This window comes from Pogonomyrmex barbatus, unplaced genomic scaffold (genome assembly GCF_055798465.1).
Source record: "Pogonomyrmex barbatus isolate J1 unplaced genomic scaffold, ASM5579846v1 scaffold16, whole genome shotgun sequence".
Lineage (NCBI taxonomy): Eukaryota > Metazoa > Arthropoda > Insecta > Hymenoptera > Formicidae > Pogonomyrmex > Pogonomyrmex barbatus.
Window position 1 is genome coordinate 6,988,409 of NW_028297112.1, and position 6,000 is coordinate 6,994,408.

The following is a 6,000-nucleotide window of genomic DNA, read 5'->3' on the forward strand; positions in this document are numbered from 1 at the left end:
CGATCAATCTCCACACCATCAAGCTATCGAATCTCATCGAACAGGAACGCGACAAAATTATTTCCTAACACCACATTAGATCCCTCGACAACTCTGTTCTTCGTTAGTTTTCCCTCGATATATAGAAAGCTTTCGTACGGCAATGTGTACAGATCCTGTTGCTGTATAAGTATTCTTATCTCATCGCTGTACCCGGACGTTGTATTGGCGAACGGATTGTACGCATAAATCTCAATTTTAATGATGCGATCGTCGAAAATTGGCTCGTCTTCGATGTTTAGGATATCAATCATTTCACAAGTTGCGCACCGCGAATCCTAAAGTTTGTAAAAATTTAACGTTCGACGCGTTAAATTTCTTCCTCTTCTTGACGCAGCCGGATGAGCGAATAGTCGATCGGTGTTTTCTTTGTAAAAGATGTGTTATCTCTCTGTGTATGCTTCGCTTCGTTCAACACGAGCATCTCAAATGTCACGCTCGCGTTATCGTTGTCACCGTCATACGTATAATCTGACGGTGAGTTTTTCTTCTCTGAAATCGAGCAATCATCCGTTTTGGTCAACAATGCGTATCGTTAGCTCCGTAATACTCCGTACGATGACTGGCAGGTAAATGATCTGCATCGGCCTTTCCGATATCTTATATTCTAGCGGCACGCTCGGCGAAAATTCGTGTATTGTGTGCACACTTTTGTCTTTGCTGTATGCGCCCGCGGTCACGTTGCACTCTACACGGATAATGTTTACGTTCATTATGTTGATCGACACGTCCGATCATGCCATCTTCGCGGTTGCAGTATACGCCTCGAGAAACCCAGCAGCGATCCAATGTTATGAGACTTGTTAAAGTTTATTTTGTAGGCGCATTTAATCTCATCGTGTTGTAATTTGCACGGAGCACTATTGGGTAGTCTCCAATCTCGTCATCGCCGCGCGCGGTGTCACCAGCGTTACCCTCGGGCGCGTCGCGTCGCGGACGTTTCCGTAAAATCTCACGTTTCAAAAATTCATTTATGGCATGCAGTTCATACGACCCCTCGGGAATCGTAATTTCTGCATCGTCTTTGCCAAAATAAAATGTATTGTTCGAAGCGTTTACATTCGGTATCGTGTAATAAGTCTCCAAAATTGTTAGACCAAGCTTGTCATCGTCGCTCAAATCTATGGCTGGAAAGTAATTTGTCGCAAGAACGCCGCTCAGCGTAAGCGACATGTTGAAAAAAGCGTTCGACGAATACTGAGACGCCGCGACATTTTGTCGGTCTTTATAAATTCACGCGCGTCGACCGTTTTGGAGAAGAAACCACAAGCACAGCTGTCCGCAGACGCTCTGATCGTACGTCTGATAGGACGTTCGATTGTACTCTATCGTAGCATCGTCTCCGAAATATCGTATCAGTTCCTTGGGCGGTCGAAGATTACCAAAACTGTCAAAGTACACAATGCGATTGTTTCTCTTTGCGTACGCTACCCAATGAGTACCGGGACCCGTCGTGTCGTCCAGATTTACGATACCATTTTCATTTCGACGCGTGCCGCTAATCGGTAATGCGTCACGCATGAAAACACCTCTAAAGTACGCGCATACGCTTCGCCACCTGGTCCAATTGTACGTTGGTGATTACACCCGTAGGTATTTTTATTGTCTCTTTGATGTTTTTTTTCTTTTTTTTCTTTTTTTCGCTGTTACGCCTCGTCCGCCTTTGTACGGGGTGAGATACAGTCCTCGTCCGTATTTGTACGGAGCGAGATACAGACCCTGTCCGCGCGACGTTGCAATTCCTCGAGTTGCGCGACTTTCCTTTCGTTTACCGCTTTCGCCACGCTGGCCGTTCCGCCGATTAAGGACCCGAGAGTGCCCAAAATTGGCAAAATCGGTAACACACCACCTCGTTTCGTGAATACTTCCGTTGGAAGTATTCGTTTCTTTTTTTTGTCGGCTTTTTTCTTCGCCTTCATACCCCATGCCGAGCTTAGTCTTGGCTTTCATCGCTGCCCAAATGGCTGCAGCTGCAGCTTTCTCGCTCAGAGCCGAATCTCTTGCGATGACGCGTCCTAAGGCTTTTTCGGCGAATATCTTGTCCGCCGCGTGTCTGTCGGTGAGATCGTTGCTCTGAGAATACGCAATGTCGTGTTCACGGCACGCCGCGTCCAGTGGATTTATGCCCGTTTCACCTCTGGCTAATCGCTTTTTCAGCCGAGTACCCGGACCGCAAAACTGATAGCCGGGGATATGTAGTTCGAAAGGAAGCGCGTTTATCGCTCGATTGAGCAGACCTCCAATGTAGCCTTCGTTTGACGCTGCTGGCATAGGCCACAATCCTTTATCTTCGGTGCAGGACCGTCTATATGATCTCGATCTCACGATTGATTATAATGCTCGACGCAGCGACGATAGGTTTGAACCTCCAAATCCGCCTTTATATACTCCGGAAGCTTGTCCCACACGTGATCGATATAATTACCGCACACGCGTAACAGTACGACCTTCGGTATATATTGCAACTGTTCAATGCTCAAATCCCGAATATCGGAGGGATGCGACAGCGCGAGATACATTTTTGTTACTGAGTGATTCGTGGTTTCGCGCGCCTATAAATAGGCGTTCGATCGAAGCCTAGATAAAGCAGTGTGAAATTTGTAACGGCAGCCGCTGACGATACGCATCGCGAACTGTGACGAGAGAGCGCGAATGATGGGAGACATCGTGACGGAGCGCAAGCACGGTGAAATGTTACCGAGTACTATACGCGCCATCATTTGCGAGCCATCGAATTGTGATAAAACCAACGTTCTCATAAGCTTGCTCGAGAGTCCGCACGGTGTACGTTTCGAGAACGTGTACGTATACTCAAAATCACTGCAACAACCGAAATATCGATACTTGGAAAATTTACTAACATCGATAGAAGAAATCGGCTACTTTACGTTCTCCAACAACAGTGACGTCATTCCACCGAGCGAGGCATGTCCCAATTCGATCTTCGTCTTCGACGACGTTGCGTGCGATAAGCAAGAGAATACTTTTCGATGGGCTGCCACTCGAACGTCGATTGCTTCTATCTCTGTCAGAGAACGTACGCGAGGATACCTAAACATCTGATACGTGACAATGCGAACCTGCTGATTCTGTTCAAACAGGATGATACCAACTTGAAACATGTTTACAACGATCATGTGAATATCGACATGTCATACGATGAATTCTGTACGTTATGCCGCGATTGTTGGCAGCGCGAGTATGGATTTCTAGTGATAGATAAGGACAGTCCGCTTATCATGGGCGATACAGAAAGGAATTTAATACGTTCGCACTGTAATGTGATAATCGATGTCAATACGTCAAGCAGGCAACATGGATAACACCAAAGATCGCGAGAAAATAACGAAACAGATTGCGAAAACGAGCGATTCGATTCGCAAAAAATATCGCGCTTTAAAAATTGGTAAAATAGCTGAAGATACAGCGTTGGAGAAACGCTTTAAGCCCATCGTCGAACCTCTAAAATAGATTGTTGAAAAAACCGAGGAATCTCAATCGATTGAAAAAGAAGCAAAGGATCTCGATATTAAGAAAAAACAAAAACGTGAAGACAGCGATGACGACAACGATAACGATATTACTACTATTGACAAGGATTCATATTGGACGGATGTTGAATGGTTGAAATTAACAACGCAGTCTAAAAAAAACGACGTACAATGAAAGAATTGAAAGCTGCGTCAGATTCACTCGTTTCGAGTCTACAACCATCGAAAGACTCATCGAAAGAACCACCGCTGTTCCTGCAAAAGGAAGATGTTTTCGAAATAAAAGACGTTAGTGAATCGTCATTCGAAACAACCATCAAACAGAGTCTGCAAACGCAACAAGATCGAGAGGCGTTGCATAATCAGCTGGGACCATTAGGGCAAAAGTAAGTAAACCCTCTCCTCGATGATAATGGAAAAAACGATACATTTGATCGCGTATACGGTGTTTATTTCGATAAAAACAGTGGTGCGATGCTTGGTGACAAGAAATTTGACGTTGACAAAAATGATTCCATAATCGTAGACAATGTGAGATACAATGGTACACCAGTATTGTACGAATTGATCTTCAAGGGACTTCCCGATGACGCGGTTTTTACCGAGGATGACAAACAAACGTATAAAAGTATATTGTTAATGACAAATGCCCATAGAGATGATCACAGCGCCCATAATCCCATCAAAGGCAATAGGGGATCCAAGTATATTAACATCATCGCTCCGCTCGTATCTATGTATGAAAGTAGCGGGCGTAAAAAGGATGCAGGCGTGAGCAATATACCAACTGCCATGAAGTTAAACAATAAGATCGATTACGTACATTGGGACGATCCCAACGAACTGAATCGACTCCGATTGCTCGACGCTTCGCACCGAACTGGTAACAACGCTCACGACAACGAGATGCTGTCGATCATCGAGGAACTTCGCAAAGCCGGCATTATTATAAATTAATCGCGTATCAACGAAACAAGCCAGTTGATTAACGTTAGTGAGGAAAAAAACAATTTTAAATTGTATATCTTATTTACTATTAAACATCGTCGAAACATGCGATCCGATAGACCTGAAAAAAATGTTAGCTCCGAGAGGCGACGACTCGTTGAGGAATTACATCCGGCGAGGAGAAATTTTCCGCGAAGACGTGTCATAATTCGGGGATACGACGATCTGTGGCAGGCTGACCTCGTCGAGATGCGTCCGTACTCGAGTTTCAACAGAGATCATCACTACATACCTACCGTCATCGATGCGTTGAGCAAGTACGCCTGGGCCGTACCGCTCAAGAGTAAGATCGGAAGCGAAACGGCTAACGCTATCGCTAAGATAATTCGAGAGAGCGGAAGATGCCCGAGAAATTTGCAAACGGATATAGGAAAGGAATTTTACAATGCCTATGTGCAAAAACTCTTGAAAAAACACAACGTTAATCATTATTCCACGTATACGGTGTTGAAGGCATCGATCGTCGAGCGATTCAATCGCACGCTTAAGAACGACATGTGGAAGATGTTTACGCTCAACGGCACTTACAAGTCGACGCGCTATCACGTGTTAGATTACAACGCGCGCAAGCATCACACTATCGGCATGCGACTCGTTGACGTAACTCCCGCGATCGCTGAAAGACTCTTGGATACAGTATACAGTGCGATAAAGATCGCAGGTCCAGCAACATTCAAAGTAGGCGAATCGGTACGCGTGAGCAAGTACAAGACAATTTTCGAAAAAGGTTACACGCCAAATTGGACCATCGAGATGTTTAAGATCGTTAAAGTGCAGCGTACTAATCCCGTAACTTATGTAGCGTACTAGTCCTCGTAATTCTGCTCGAGGACTATCACGGAAAATCGGTCGCGGGCGCGTTCTACGAGCACGAATTGCATCGCGCGACTCATCCGGACGTGTATCTCTGGAGAAAATACTACGCAGGAAGGGAGACAAGGTTTACGTCAAGTGGCTGGGATAGATCGCATAACTCATGGATAAACAAAAGCAGTGTGAGTTAATTCATTTTTCTTATTTTTATAATGTATTAAAAAAAATAAATATACACTGTATACATGTATGCAAAGATTTATTTTATTATTTTTTTCTTCCATTACATTTTTTAAACTATACGTGTATGCAATTTACGAGAACACATGTAAAACTACATGTATTGTAAACAATATATATTAGTATTAAGCCGAGTATACATTAAATAAATCGAAGAGAGAATTAAAGCTAATTCCTCAACAAGCAGGATCTTGGTTGCTATTATAAATTTTATATATAAAATAAATTTGAACAGCTAAATTTTATTATAAAACTACATATAAAAACTACAAAAAATACATACATCTATACTACATATATAACAGTATAAAAATATCGTATAAAACTACAAGAATACATATGTTCATACATACATACATAGATACATAGATATGATACATAGGTACATACATACGTGCATATATGCATA